Raw genomic sequence first — 17550 nt, 5'->3', positions numbered from 1 at the left:
TTCAATGCAATCCCCATCAAAATACCAATCCAATTCTTCAAAGAGTTAGACAGAACAATTTGCAAATTCATCTGGAATAACAAAAAACCCAGGATAGCTAAAGCTATCCTCAACAATAAAAGGACTTCAGGGGGAATCACTATCCCTGAACTCAAGCAGTATTACAGAGCAATAGTGATAAAAACTGCATGGTATTGGTACAGAGACAGACAGATAGACCAATGGAATAGAATTGAAGACCCAGAAATGAACCCACACACCTATGGTTACTTGATTTTTGACAAAGGAGCCAAAACCATCCAATGGAAAAAAGATAGTATTTTCAGCAAATGGTGCTGGTTCAACTGGAGGGCAACATGTAGAAGAATGCAGATCGATCCATGCTTATCACCCTGTACAAAGCTTAAGTCCAAGTGGATCAAGGACCTCCACATCAAACCAGACACACTCAAACTAATAGACGAAAAACTAGGGAAGCATCTGGAACACATGGGCACTGGAAAAAATTTCCTGAACAAAACACCAATGGCTTATGCTCTAAGATCAAGAATCGACAAATGGGATCTCATAAAACTGCAAAGCTTCTGTAAGGCAAAGGGCACTGTGGTTAGGACAAAACGGCAACCAACAGATTGGGAAAAGATCTTTACCAATCCTACAACAGATAGAGGCCTTATATCCAAAATATACAAAGAACTCAAGAAGTTAGACCGCAGGGAAACAAATAACCCTATTAAAAATGGGGTTCAGAGCTAAACAAAGAATTCACAGCTGAGGAATGCCGAATGGCTGAGAAACACCTAAAGAAATGTTCAACATCTTTAGTCATAAGGGAAATGCAAATCAAAACAACCCTGAGATTTCACCTCACACCAGTGCGATTGGCTAAGATCAAAAACTCAGGTGACAGCAGATGCTGGCGAGGATGTGGAGAAAGAGGAACACTCCTCCATTGTTGGTGGGATTGCAGACTGGTAAAACCATTCTGGAAATCAGTCTGGAGGTTCCTCAGAAAATTGGACATTGAACTGCCTGAGGATCCAGCTATACCTCTCTTGGGCATATACCCAAAAGATGCCTCAACATACAAAAGAGACACGTGCTCCACTATGTTCATCGCAGCCTTATTTATAATAGCCAGAAAATGGAAAGAACCCAGATGCCCTTCAGCAGAGGAATGGATACAGAAAATGTGGTACATCTACACAATGGAATATTACTCAGCTATCAAAAACAACGAGTTTATGAAATTCGTAGGCAAATGGTTGGAACTGGAAAATATCATCCTGAGTGAGCTAACCCAATCACAGAAAGACATACATGGTATGCACTCATTGATAAGTGGCTATTAGCCCAAATGCTTGAATTACCCTAGATCCCTAGAACAAACGAAACTCAAGACGGATGATCAAAATGTGAATGCTTCACTCCTTCTTTAAATGAGGAAAAAGAATACCCTTGGCAGGGAAGGGAGAGGCAAAGATTAAAACAGAGACTGAAGGAACACCCATTCAGAGCCTGCCCCACATGTGGCCCATACATATACAGCCACCCAATTAGACAAGATGGATGAAGCAAAGAAGTGCAGACCGACAGGAGCCGGATGTAGATCGCTCCTGAGAGACACAGCCAGAATACAGCAAATATAGAGGCGAATGCCAGCAGCAAACCACTGAACTGAGAATAGGTCCCCTATTGAAGGAATCAGAGAAAGAACTGGAAGAGCTTGAAGGGGCTCGAGACCCCAAAAGTACAACAATGCCAAGCAACCAGAGCTTCCAGGGACTAAGCCACTACCTAAAGACTATACATGGATTGACCCTGGACTCTGACCCCATAGGTAGCAATGAATATCCTAGTAAGAGCACCAGTGGAAGGGGAAGCCCTGGGTCCTGCTAAGACTGAACCCTCAGTGAACTAGTCTATGGGGGGAGGGCGGCAATGGGGGGAGGGTTGGGAGTGGAACACTCATAAGGAAGGGGAGGGGGGAGGGGGATGTTTGCCCGGAAACCGGGAAAGGGAATAACACTCGAAATGTACATAAGAAATACTGAAGTTAATAAAAAAAAAAGAATAAATATATTACAACAGATAGACTGTTACAGGATCCAAACATGGTTCTTATTAAAATAGAATTATATGTGAAATATACATACATCCTAAATAAAAGATTCTGTATTCTGGATGAAATTTGATTGAGGAAGGAAACTGTCATTTTTAGGACATTTCAATATTTTGTTGTTGCTGTTTTTCTCGTTTCTGCTATAACGGTTTTCCCTTATGGGTTCAGGTATCTGTCTCTAGAGCTTTGTGTTTGTCCAATGCTCTACTTGTGTTTAACAGTGTCATTCCAATAATTAAAGTTTTTTTTCAAAAAGATCTTCCCTTTTTAATCAAATTTCTCCTTTCCAATAAAAAAAACCGTAATAGTTTTGGAGAATTCTACCATCAAATATGGACCTTGCCTAAATTAATGTTTACTCTAATTCTCAACATCATCATAACCAAATAAAATTGAAAGTGAAATTCCTTGAAAATTCACTTTCCATGGAATTTCTGATAGTGTTGTGGAGGTTTGCTGATATCTGAACCCAGTCTTAAGAGCCAGGGAAATTTTGATACCATAGGAAAGAATTATGCCCCAGTCTTCATAACATGGTGTACTGCAAATTGTGTGAAAATGACCTGTAATTTACTCTAACATTTCTGTCTAAACATTATGTCATTCTTTTTGCTTTTTGTAATTTCCTCAAGCAGCCAACTATTTATTGTAGGCAGTTGTAGCTATTACCTGACAATAAATATATTACAACAATTAGACTATAATGTCTGAGAATTCAAGGACTTTCTCTTACATAAGTAGAAATGTTAAATATCTGTGAGCTCTTGTAGTCAACCCTCAACCTGTGGACACAACTGCTTAGTCTCAAATATCCTCTGAAGATGGCAGCAGCTTTAAAAAATATTTTGTTTAACATTTTAAGGAAGCCAAGTTTTATATTAAATGTTGTATTATCATTAAAACCTCCCTTTGTCCCAAGGGATTTCTCAGTCTTCACGGAAATGGAATCAAAATGACACTGAGATTCCACCTCACACAAGTCAGAATGCCTTAGACCAGAAATTCAGGTGACAGAAGAAGCTGGTGAGGATGTGTGTCACTCAGAGAAATCACTCAGAAAATTGGAGATAGTATTACCTGAGGAGTCAGCTATACCAATTCATGACACATACTAAAAAGATGCTCCAACATATAACAAGGACACATGCTCCACTATGTTCATAACAGCCTTATTTATAATAGCCAGAAGCTGGAACCCAGATGCCCTCCAAGAGAGAAATGTATGCAGAAAGTGTGGTACATTTATACAAAGAATACTATTCAGCCTTTAAAAACAATAACCTCATGAAATACTTAGGCAAAATAATGGAACTAGTAAATATCATCCTGAGTAAGCTAACCCAGTCAGAAATAAACATAAATGGTGTGTGCTCACCAGTAAATGGATATTAGCAAAAAAAAATCTCAGAATACCCACAATACAACTGAAAGACCATATGAAAGTCAAGAAGATGGAAGACCAATTTGTAGATGCTTCGCTTCCTCTAAGAAGGGGAAATAAAATAATAATAAAAGGTAGAGGGTGAGAGGGAATTGGCAGGAAAAAAGGAGTGGGAGGGAAAAGGGGGAGGCAGAATCCAGATATGGGAGGAGACTGGATAGATGTACAGATGGTCAGGAAATTGAGCAGAAGTTTCTAGGAATGTAGCATGGTGAACTGTTGTAGCCAACAGAAAGTCCCAGATACCAGGAAAGCAAGGACCCGGTGGGGATGACATTAGCTGAAATACCTAAAAAACTCTAGAGAGAATCAGTAGAGACCATATCTGGAGATTAGGCACAGTCTGCAATTGAGGCATAGGGCCACCCACTGATCTCACCAATATTGACCTACAATTACACCTGTCCAAAGGAAAGGCAGAGATAAAAAGTGGAGCAGAGACTGAAGGAAAGGTCACCCACTGATTGCCCCACCTAGAGATCTACCCTGTAGGCATATACCAAATGCAGATACTATTGCTGAGGCATAGAAGTGCTTCCTGAGAGGAGCATGATATAGCTATCTGCTGAGAGTCTCTGTCAGAGCCTTACCAATACAGATACGGATAATTGCAGCCAAACATCATACTGAGCACTGGGACCCAAATGAAGTGTTGGGGAGGATCTGAAGAAGCTAAAGGGTTTTGAAACCCCATCGGAAAAACCACAATAACATTGACCAAACACAGCAGAGCTCTCAAGGACTAAACCACCAACCAAAGAATATACATGGAGGGACCCCTAGCTCAGGCTGCCTATGTAGCATAGGATGGCCTTATCCGGCATCAATGGGAGGGGAGGCCCTTGGTCCTGTGAAGGCTCAGTGCTAGGGCAGTGAGTCTGGAGTTGAGGGCATGGGAAAATCATGTTCATGGAAACAGGACTCGGGAGGTTGAGAGGCAGGGGCCGTTTTGGAGAACCCAGGAAGGGAGAGGACATTTGAAATGTTCAATGTATAAAAATCTGTTTAAGTAATTTACTTAAGAAACTCATATAAATCCATATAAACAAACTCAAAGAAGAAAATTACAGGATCATCTCCTTAGATGCAGATATAGCATTTGGCAAAATATAACACTCTCTCATGTTTAAAGTATTGGATAAATCAGGAATCCAAGGCCATACCTAAACAAAATAAAAACAATTTACTACAAACAAACAGCCAACACCACATAAATGGAGAGACACCTGAAGGAATCACACTATAATGGGAGACAAGAGAAGGATGCTCACTCTCCCGATATATAATAAATATAGTATTCAAAGTGCTAGCTAGAAAAATAAGGCAACAAAAAGAGATAAAGGGGATATAAAATTGCAAAGAAGAAATAAAGGTATCATTATATGCATATGATATGATATTATATATATATATATATATATATATATATATATAATCAATCACAAACATTCTTCCAGAGAATTACTCCAACAGATAAACAAGTTCAGCAAAGTTGACAAATATAAAATTAACTCAAATAAATCAGTAGCCTTACTGTATACAAATGATAAATTGACTGAGAAAGAAATTAGGGAAATAACCTATAGATAGGACAAAATCTTCACTACCTCCACATATGATAGAGGGCTCATATCAAACATATATTAAAAAACTCAAGAAACTAACCAAAAAAAGAAAAAAGAAAAATATCCAAACAAAGAGTGGGTTATAGAAGTAAAAAGAGAATTCACAACAGAGGGATCTTGAATGATTGAGAAGCACCTAAAGAAATGTACAAAGTCCTTAGTGATCTGAGAAATGCAATGACAATGACCATGAGTTTCCACTTTACATCAATGAGAATGACTAAGATAAAAGCCTCAGGAGAAAGTGCATGTTGTCAAGTATGTGGAGAAGGAGGAACACTCCCAACTGCTGGTATTGGAACCTGGTACAACCACACTGGTAATCAATCAGACGTTCCTCAAAAAATTGGTAATAGGTCTACCTGAAGAAGCAACAATACCACTCTTTGGAATATACCCAAAAGAGGCCGCACCATGCTACAGGGGCTCATGTTCCACATTTTTTACAGGAGCCATGTTTTGATAGTTAGAAGCTGGAAAACAGAACAGGTGTCCCATGAAAGAAGAATGAGTCCAGTAAATGTGGTTCCTTTACACAGTGGAATACCACTCAGCTATTAAGAACGAGGACATCCTGATTTTTACAGGCAAAAGGATGGAACTAAAAAAATATATCCCTGAGTGAGGTAACTCAGACCCAAAAGTACATGCATGGTATGTTCTCACTTATAGGTTGATATTAGTTAAAGAAAAAATATGTAATAATCAAGATCCAGTTAACAGAATTCAGAAAGTTCAGCAAAGCAAAGGGCCCAAGTGAGGACACATCACTCCCATCTGGGAATGGGAAGACAACAATAACAAGGTGGAGGTTTGATTGATCGGGGAGGGAAAAGGGACATGGGGCAGGCGAGGAAAAGGAGAAGATGATCTGGTATTGTGTGGAAGAAAGGACTGAAACTCTAAGTCCAACAGAAAGAAAGGAAACAGGCAATTTCAAGGGGTCGAAGTTTGGGGATATCATGCAGAATATACCAAAGACCTCAAATGTAAGAAACTCTCAAGACTCCAAAGGAAGGACCTTAAAAAAAATGCCCTACAATGTGCAGAGGAACTGGTAGAGACCACCTCCAGCAAAAAGACAAGGCATCCAGTGATGGATGGGGTTCCTATCCCATTGTCAAACTCTGACCCATAATTATTTTATTCTAAAAGAACTTCAGGGATGGAAATGGAGAGGAACCTGAGGAAAAAAAAAGATCCAGAAGCAGGCCCAAAGTGGGATCCGGTTCAAGGGGAAGCCCAAAGGCCTGACACTAGTACTGATGCTGGGGTGTGCTTACAAACAGGAGCCTAGCATGACTGCCCTCTGAAAGGCCCATCAAGCAGCTGAGAAAGTCACATGCAGGTACTTATACCCAGCCAATGGACAGAAGCTAATGATTCCTGTCGTTTAATTTGGGAAAAGCTGGAAAAAGCTGAGGAGGAGGAGGACCACCCTGTAGAGGGTCTAGTAGTCTCAATTAACCTGGACCCCCGAGATCTCTCAAACACCAGAACACCCGACAGCATACAACAGCTGACAGGAGGCCATTAATTAATTAATTAATTTAGGTGTAAAAGTTTAAAATTTATTTTGATGTTTTGAATAATTTAGACAAATCTCACAAAAAATTAACTATGCTCTAATCTTCCAGAGAAATTATTCAATTAACATCTCCTATATGTCTGCTTGTTATGATCTGTGAAGCCACTCACACTGGTGCTGAAGATTCACTCTTCATCCTTCTTCAATCCCTGCAGACATTTGCTCCTTAGACATATATTCAAACACTAATACAAAGTCCCAACCACTAAAATAGTCTATTTAAATATCTATATTTGCAATCAGCATAATTAAAAAGAAATCAGGTCTACTTGAAAAATTCTGGCCAGCAAATCTGACGACTAGTCGGACATCTTGTTATACCATAAATTCAGACATTGGGTAATATCACAAATATATCTATCTAGGATTTTAAAACTAAGATTATGTAACAAAAGAATTAATGACTATCCATGATCTCTTGGTATAGCAGTCTTTCTAATTTTGTCTCAGGAAATTAAGCCTGGTTGGTCTTTGAAAACACCAATGATGTTCACTTAAGATGCTAGAAAATGCAATGAAGAAGATCCAAGTGATATTTCCTGACAAACAATCCTTGTTTATATACTTAAAAAGATGCAATTTCCTGTAACCTCATGTGTAAGAGGTATTCAGTTTTCAGTCATGAGAAATTTTTACTATTCTCTATAAAAATGACTGGTGTTTCCTAATTATTGTTAAGAGAAGGCTAGGGAACATTTATAACGCTAGGCTTTGAAATTTGAGGAATAGGCTTATGAGCAATGAATATCCTAGTAAGAGCACCAGTGGAAGGGGAAGCCCAGGGTCCTGCTAAGACTGAACCCCCAGGGAACTAGTCTATGGGGGGAGGGCGGCAATGGGGGGAGGGTTGGGAAGAGAACACCCATAAGGAAGGGGAGGAGGGAGGGGGATGTTTGCCCGGAAACCGGGAAAGGGAATAACACTCGAAATGTATATAAGAAATATTCAAGTTAATAAAAATAAATAAATAAAAAAAATAAATTGCTCTGTCTAGTACCACTGTAGAATTTTCCTATTCCTTTCTCCCCAAGGAAAGAACTTTATCAAAAGTATCTTTCTACTTAATTATCAGATGCACATTGTTCATTTAATTTCTGTCCTCTAACCCAATCTTACCACCTCCTATCTCTCCTTCCTTCATACTGAGTTTGCCAAGACAGTATTAGAGACTAGATATCTTGAACATTAAATTTGCCTAAATCCACATGAACACTTCTCAGACAAGGCCCCAGCTTAAGCAGTTGTGTACCCTGCACTTGCCCTGAAACCATGTTTGGAATACCTCTTGCTTTGGGACTTTTAGTTTGAATCCCATTTTCCTTCCAGAGTTCTTGCGCAAAACTTACTTTTGCTGTACCTTTGTTACAAGTATATTTCCTCAATCCATCCTTACCATTAGTTTTGAAACAATAAGGTTCACTGTCCTCTTCTATATCCCTTTTCTTCAGACACTCGAGGTCTTTTTCAAAAGTTTGTACTTGTCAAAATCTGTACAAATAAGGGATTCTTCCTCTGAACAGACTACTGGTTTGTAGGAGTTGGGAAACTGGGACCTAGAAGGGAAAACTGGTGACCTGCACTGCAAATCACCAGATATTTGTCGACATTGTGAGTAATGTCTTTCAGTTAGTCTATTTTCTCAATTTCCACTGTTGGCTACCGTTTGTGGTATGCACTGATTCTTCAGATTTATGCTATGTATGCTATGGAAATGGGGGTTTTTGGGAAAATCGAGCACGTACAAATGAAACTTTTGTCCAGAAAAATTTAAAAACATTACCTACACAATTCTTTATATTCCTAGATAGTGAACCCTGTATCTTTTGGGTTAATTTAAAAATCTATTAATTCCACCACACTACTACATCTTTTCTAGCTGCCCATGTTAAATGCCCATTTAACTATGCCTGTATAATTCCTCTTTATTACACAGATTTTGTAAGCAGTACAGAGAACTTTTTGTAAGTTGCCCAAGTAACAATATCAATGCTAGAAATTATAATCTAATCAGAGATTATGCAGTCATGGTTTTCATCTGTAGAACATCATAGCATAGATTATTGCACACATCTCATACATTCCTTTATTCTTAGATACTACTGAGATGGTTATTCTCTCTTTAAATTTGATGTGATCGAGAATCACCCGAGAGGCAAACTCTCTGTCATCCTTCTGCTCATTTAATTTAATTAGCTAATGCAGGTAGGAGAACTTGTCCCCCTGGGTAGGACCTGGTTCAAGAGACTTAGCACTGGCCTCTTCAGTAAAAATTTGACTCTCTATGTCCCAGAAAGGACTCTGCAACTTAAATTAAGGAATTGATAATTGTACATATCCACAATTATTCATTACTTGTATGATTAATAATTCAATACATTTTAAAACACACGGATTTCTTTAGGTATTTGCAGTGAACTAATCTTACTTTGCTGCACAGTATATGGATAGATCTAAAGAATTAAATATTTGTTTTCTTGTTTGGGTAACCCTATATAATTCTTGCCTTTTGTAGCTATTGTATAAAATATGGAAGAAGAGAAAACTATGATATGATACCTTAACCATAAAGTCCTAGGTGGCAGATATACATGGAAATCTGTATGATTAAGCCAACCCATTCTATGCAAAAACTTCTTGGCCTGAGAAAGTTGCTGATACAAATATAGATGTTAAAATAATAAATCAATCTTTCTTACTGAATAGTCGCTGCCAGTCATACTATGACAATATTACCAAATACAACAAAACAACACTGACATTTCACCGACTTTGTTCCTAATAAAAATCAATATTTGAAAGGAATCCTTAAAATTCAAAAAGACAGAAGTATGTTTTCAGCCATCTTTAAACTACTCCAGGATTGGTAGCAGATTCTTAGGGACGGATCTGTCATAGCAAAGCCTGTTTCAGGGTGGTCACCTCCATCTCTCATTTTGGCTTGAATTAATATATTACAATAGGTATCTGCTCAGCCCTACATTGAAGCAACTTGAGCCACACAAGAATTGATTATGAAGGTTCTGCCATAGGATAGAAAGCAGAGTAATTCCGTATGCATTCAAAGCCACCTTATTATTTTTGAAGATTTTTGCACATTGTGCAAATTCAAAGCACATTTACTATTTCCTAATGTATTTCTTTTTCTAGTGTAGGCTCTGATTCACAGGAAAAGATATTGCTAAGTCCATATCATATTTACATTTACTGGAAAATAATTCAGTGTATGAACATTTAAAATCAAGAACCTTTGTATATTTTTGGTTTGTACTTTCATTTGCAAAATAAGCATGCATCTAAATCACCAAGGCTTAAAGGTGCATAGAAGATACTCTGTGATGTTTCTACTTGTAAAATCAAGTATTATCCTGTAAGAGGATATCCCAGAACTCATGTCAGGATTCTAAAAACTACATGGGACTGCAGATCTGGAGCAATAGACAGCGTTTGATACGTACATACTTCTATGCATTCCCCCCCCAACACAAACCCTGACACACACACACAAAGAGAGAAGTGGGACAGAGTGAAAGAGACAGAAACAGAGAGAGAGCATGAGGGAGAGAGAGAGAGAGAGAGAGAGAGAGAGAGAGAGAGAGAGAGAGAGAGAACAGAGACTGATAGAGGCAGAGATGGAGACAGAGAAAAATATGCACACATGACTAAAATTAATAAAATCTAGGTAACCATGGTGACACATGATTTTACATCTAGAAACAGAGAAATGATAAACTTTCAGTGAACATGTTTGTATTGTGACAGTGCTATGGCAAGGCAGATTTTATGTTAAGCAACTCTCTGGGTTCCACCAGCCAATTTTATCTCATATCACTCCCTGTAAGAAAAGTTCCCAATAACCTTGATTCAGTGAGCCTCACGCAAAAATGTATAGTCATAATCATCTAGTTGTATGATATGACTAACTGGATATTTTTTTTTACTTTGGCAACTTTCTTATGCAGATAGCCAAATATTTTTTGATTGCCTTAGTCACTTGACAGAACAGAAAATTTGTCTTCCTTGCATAGGTATTCAATGTGTTTGTATGAATTTCTCCTTTAAATGTCCTTTCCCAAACCCTCCCTTTAAAACAATCTCAAATCGACTCGGGGTTTATTCATACTATTAGGAACTACTCAATAAATATTTTTTGATAATTGTACTGAATCTATATTCATTTCCCAGGGGTCACAAATACCATAACAGCTGCATACACATAACACAACTAGAAAAACAAAACTAGAAGAACTCCTGGTTTACTGAGGTAATCTATTCATGTATTTTATGATTCAAATGAACTCACTGCCATCAAAAAAGTACTTCTTATAAAGAAGAAATTGAAAAATTAATTTTCTTAATAAGAAGATGCTCATTTTGAATAATACCCTAAAAAATTCAATTTTGGCAGTACATGCATTTTAAACTTAACTTCAGGTGACAAAATTATAAGAAAATTTAAGTACTAAGAGGTGGATGTTCACATTGGACTGAGCACAGGGTCCAGAATAGAGAAGCCAGAAAAGGAACTGAGGTATTTGAGGGGGTTTGCAACCCCATATGAATAACAACAGTATCAACAAGGCAGACACCCCACACTCCCAGGGACTAAACCTCCCACTAAATGGAGCAAACTATGTATACAGCCTCATATATACCAGAAGATGGGGCTTGTTGGGAACCAATGGGAAGTGAGGACCTTGTTCCTGTGAAGGATTGATGCCACACTATAGGGGAATGACAGGCAGGAGAGAGTGAGTGGGCAGGTGAGGAAGCTCCCTCTTGGAGTCAGGGGGTGGGGAATGGGTTAAGGGGTCTGGAGGGATAACAAGGAAAGGGGATAAAATTTGAAATGTCAATAAAGAAAATTTCCAATAAAAAAGATTAAGAAAAAAATGTAATGAAATGAGGTCATGCAATCCCATTACTTTTTGCCATTAATAGTAATATATTAAGAAATAACAGAATTGATTTCTGAATCCTTACAGTTAATTGTGAATACCTTGGAACTCTGTAAAAGTAGCAGTATTCAACTATCAAACTCTCTCTCCAATCCCTTAACTTTTATTCTCTTGATTCTTCGTAAAAATACAACATGATTGGAAATATGCATTTGGGACAAAAGGATATATCTTGGAGTTTTGTTTTGTTTTGTTTTGTTTTGTTTTGTTTTTTACTTGTTCAGTTTACTTGCCTCTCAATGCTCGCCTCCTGCTCACTCCTCTCACAATCCTTCGCACAATCACCCTTTATATCATCTGAGAGGGTGGGGTCCAATGGGTATCCTCCATCATGGCATGTTAAGTCTCTGTGAGGCTAGGGCCGTCCACTCCATTGGGGCCCAACAAAGCACCCAAGCTTCAAGAACGCATCTCAAATGAAAACAACAGCATTTGGGATAGACCCCTTTATACTCGTTCAGTACCAATATAAAAACCAAGCTTCACATTTGCTATAAAAGTTAAGAGAGTTCTAGGTTCAGCAGGCATACGCTTTTTGGTTGGTAATTCAGTGTCTGAGAGCCCACAGGGCTCTTTTTTTTTTTTTTTTATTAACTTGAGTATTTCTTATATACATTTCTAGTGTTATTCCCTTTCCCAGTTTCCGGGCAAACATCCCCGTCCCCCCTCCCCTTTCTTATCGGTGTTCCCCTCCCCACCCTCCCCCCATTGTCCCCCTCCCCCCAACAGTCTAGTTCACTGGGGGTTCAGTCTTAGCAGGACCCAGGGCTTCCCCTTCCACTGGTGCTCTTACTAGGATATTCATTGCTACCTATGAGGTCAGAGTCCAGGGTCAGTCCATGTATAGTCTTTAGGTAGTGGCTTAGTCCCTGGAAGCTCTGGTTGCTTGGCATTGTTGTACATACGGGGTCTCGAGCCCCTTCAAGCTCTTCCAGTTCTTTCTCTGATTCCTTCAACGGGGGTCCTATTCTCAGTTCAGTGGTTTGCTGCTGGTATTCGCCTCTGTATTTGCTGTATTCTGGCTGTGTCTCTCAGGAGCGATCTACATCCGGCTCCTGTCGGTCTGCACTTCTTTGCTTCATCCATCTTGTCTAATTGGGGGGCTGTATATGCATGGGCCACATGTGGGGCAGACTCTGAATGGGTGTTCCTTCAGTCTCTGTTTTAATCTTTGCCTCTCTCTTCTCTGCCAAGGGTATTCTTGTTCCCCTTTTAAAGAAGGAGTGCCCACAGGGGTCTTAACTCTGTTGGTCTTCTTGGGGAATTCTCATCCCCTTTGGGGTCCACAATCATTTCTCCTGTTCTTCCATAATAGTTCTCAAGCTCCATTCACTATTTGGTGGGTGTCTGTATCTCTCTGAGTCAGTAGAGATGCTCAGAAGAAAACATCCTCCCGTCTGCAAATATTACAGAGTATCAATATTGTTAGGGATCTGTACTTCCACCATCAGATGGGGCTCAAGGTGGTCAGGTTATTTGTTGGTCAGTCCCTCTGACTCTGCCCCATTCCCTGTGCCTACGTTTTTTGTACACAGGATAAATATTGGCTTGAACATTTTGAGAATTGTTTGGTGTCTCTATAAATTTTCTGGGGTTACTGTCTGGCTACAGGAGGTGGCCTCTAAAGATTCCATATCCCCAGTTCTGAGAGTAGTAGCTATGGTAACCTCTATTGATTCTTCAGATACTATTTTCTCCCAAGTCTCTGTCTCTTTATGGAGATACCCCACCCCCACTTCCCCTACACATTCCTTTGCATATTTTCATTCATTTTCATGACCATGTAGCAATATCTCATGACCATGTAGCATCTCATGACCACCCCTGCAGTTCCCCATTCTACTCATTATCACCTCTCCCTACTATATCTCTCCATCCATATGCCTCATAAGACTATTTCACCCCTTATAAGTGAGATTCAAGCAATCTTGTTTGGATCTTCTTTCTTTTTAACTTCTTTGAGTCTGTGGAGGGTAGCATGGATAACCTCACTTTTAGGTCTAGTATCTCCTTATAATATAGCATATAACCCGCATGTCCATTTGAGACTCGGTTACATCACTCATGGTGATATTCTCAAGTTCCATCCATTTGCACTTATAATTCATAATGTCTTTTTTTAAGAACTGCCAGGGTGGGAGAATACTCAGAGCATCCCCCACTCACTCAGAGGAAGAGGGATTTCGAGGAAAGATTGTAAGAGGCATTGACAAGGATGTGAGAATTGAGCCCGATGCAAATACGTTAAAAAACAAATTAAAATGTATTAGAAGTTTTTTTATTATATAACATAATTGATTTCTTTGTGTACCTTTGATATATAATGTATTTTATCTTAGTAATCCTATTATTCCTTTTTATGACCTACATATGCTTCTGTCCCCTTTTTTCCTTTTTCTCCTTCCTGCTTCCCTTACTCTATCCCTTCTTTTGTCTTCCTTTCTCCTAACTTCTTCCCCCTCCTTTTCTCTTTATTATTTTCTTCATCCATCATTCTCTCATTAGTTCTTTTACTTTATTATTTTAAGTATACATGTAATAATTTGAAACTGATTTTCTGGAGAAATTTCTTGTTCAGCGATCAGAGGTAAGAGCATAGTTTATAACTAGTCCAAGTGCTGAGCATCAGAACTATTGAAAGCTCATATGAACAGGAGAATACTATATCACTCCTCCAAGAATATCATGAAGGAGGTAATATTTGGTAAATAATACGTCCCAAAAAGTAAGTGTGATAGGTTTGAACATCTTTCAAACATAACATCTCCATTATACCATTGGTCTCACAAAACATGTCATTACTGGCACAAAACCTGTGCAGGTTTGGACCTGTTATCCTCCAGTCATGGGAAGCAGAGGAGGGATTATGAACACCATAGTAGAACCTAGATATAGTTATGGGAGCTAGGGGAAGTGGTTCAATAAGCCTCTAGGCAATTAATGTCAAATAGAGAAACATTATTAACATTCATTCAAGACCTTACTAGGCTGCCTGCTCTTGCTCTTATATAGCCTGTACTAACATTGAATTTATGATCCTTCTGCTTTATCCTCTTGAGTTCTAAAATTACTAATGTGTTCGATCATATCTAAATATATTTTAGTTTTACCAATTAAAAGTGCCTTCAAATATCAAAAATACTGTATGAATCATAATGATATGTAATATGTGAAGAATTCTTCAACACACACACAAACACACAACACACACACACACAAGCATACATGAATGCATAGCATCAACAACAAAAATATTCTCTCTGATCTTCTTACTATTGTAGTATAAGATTAGCAAAGGTAATTATAAAGTAACATGCAACTTATTAAATGATATATGAAACAGAAGTAGCTGTGAATTATATATGAAATTAATCTTTAAACAAAGGATAATTTATCTCAGAATACAAATAGTAGTCCTACATGTATCATTCTAGTGATTTGTAAAATTGCAAACACTCTGAAAGTAATTTTCACCTTGCTTATTTCTATATTTATTGTTTCATACATTAATTTATGTAGTGGGTTTGGCATATTGCTGCTCATATTATGTTAATTTGGGTCCCCAAAATTGTTTGCATGAGAACCCCACATCTTAACTTAACAGAAGGTCTCTGCTCCCAGTTGGTTCTGATTGGTAAATAAATTGCAGGGAACCGATGACTGGGAAAGGCATACAGAAGTCTGATTTATAGAATGCAGGAGTCACAGTGAAAGAGAGGAATGAGGAGATAGAGGGAGTTTTCCCATGCAAGGAGGAAGACAGACTCCATGCCTGAAAAGATACAGGACTAGAGAGCATAGCTGCCATGTTAGAGCCAGAAAAAAGACACCCCAAGAGGGCTGCCAGACTGGGTCCAAAGTATCAATGGTGAAATATAGATTTGAGTACTTAATAATTTGAGAATATCTGAAGGAGGTGAATTAGCCCCATAAAGATTAGGAAGTGACTGACCATTGAGCTGTGAGCTGTTCTAGTCATATCAATATATAAAGGCTCTCTCTCTCTCTCTCTCTCTCTCTCTCTCTCTCTCTCTCTCTCTCTCTCTCTCTCTTTCTCTCTCTCTCTCTTTAAAAGCATCTTGGATTTTATATTTAAAAATTAGATTTGACAAGGTTGCATTATTGTAATGTTTTGATATTTTTCTTTATTTTTCCCAGTTTCCCCGCCACAAGCCACCTATGACATCCCCTCTCCTCCCTGCTTCTGTGAGCATGCTTGAACATCCACCAGACCAATCCTGCCTCACCACCCTAGCATTCCCCTAGGCTAGGGCATTGATCCTTCACTAAACTAAGGGCCTCCCCTCCCACGGATGCTACCTAAGGCCATCCTCTGATACATTTGCAGCTTGGAGCTCTGGGTCCTTCACTGTGTACTGTTTGCTTAGGTGTTTAGTCCCTGGGAGCTCTAGGAGGTCTGGCTAGCTGCTATCGTGGTTTTTCCTATCGTGTTTCAAACCACTTCAGATCCTTCAGTCCTTCCCCTAAATCCTCATTGGGTCCCAGTGCTCAGTCTAACTGTTGGTTGAAAGCGTCCACATCTGTATTGGTCAAACTCTGGCAGAGGCTCTCCAGAGACAGCTATATCAGGCTTGTCAGCAAGCACTTATTGGCATCAGTGATAGTGTGGGCTTGGTGGCAGCATATGGGAAGGATCCCTAGGTAAATGGTGTTTGTTTAAAATTTAATGGGTTTACAGTTTACAAATAATCACAAAATGTTTTTTAATTTGATGTAAAAGTTTTATCTGAGTACTTCATAAATTATTGGGAGTATATTTATGGCTGGAAAACAAGTAAAAGAATAGTGCATGGAAAATTGATAAGTACTATGGAGTCTTTGGCTATTGAAAATGGCTTCGGGATAAGAAACATACTCAGAAGGCCTTGTAGGGCACCAATGGGAAAAGAGGAACTCAGTCCTAGATGCCCCAGTGTAGGGGAAAGTCTGGGCTGGGAGTTGGGAGGGAGTGGGTGGGTGAGTGAGGGAGCACCCTCATAGAAGCAGGGATGGATGAAGAGGATGACATTTAAAATATTATAAAAATGATATCCAATAAAAGAAAAGAATGAAACACATACTCAGTTGTAGAAGCTGGTGGGTGATAATTAAACACTAATTTAAAAGAATGAATATCATAGTTAGAATATATGTTTATTTGTATGTTGCCTTTTAACTGAAAAATTATTTTGTTAAATATGAAAAAGTACAAATATCATGAAACATTATAATGCTGAGCTGAATTTTATTTAAAGAGAACCTCATAGGAAGAAAAGCAGTGTCAACTCACCAGACTCCCCAGAGTTCCCAGAGACTACGCCAAAAAACAAGGAGCCCTCATGGGCTCATTTGTGGTCTCAGGTACATGAGTCCCAGAGATCGGCCTTGTATGTAGTCCTTGGGAAAGAATGTGCTAAATCCCGTTGAACTTTGATGCCAAAAGGAAGAGGATGCTTTCATCATAAATGCCGATATGCTATACACACAAGGAACAACAGAACCCAGGAGGTAAGGTATTTCTCATGATGGCCTGAGTTCATTTTAGAGAAAAAGTAATATATGCTTATTTCTTTGTACCTTAATAATATGTAACTATATTTTGATTTTACGGGATAACATTGAAATTATTGACTTTAGGCTCAAACGACACTTTAAAGTTTTAAACAGGGTTCATTCTTTGAAAAAATAATGGGGTCTTTTAAATTTGTATAGTATATATTTTTATTATAATTTGGTTGTGAGACTGTGGTGACAAGGCGTGGAATGCAGTGGTTTCAATGAGATGTCAATGATTAGCTTCTAATTTTTAACCATTTGAC

This window comes from Rattus norvegicus, chromosome 1, assembly GCF_021556685.1.
Source record: "Rattus norvegicus strain SHRSP/BbbUtx chromosome 1, alternate assembly SHRSP_T2T, whole genome shotgun sequence".
NCBI lineage: Eukaryota > Metazoa > Chordata > Mammalia > Rodentia > Muridae > Rattus > Rattus norvegicus.
Note: the sequence above shows the minus strand (reverse complement) of the source record.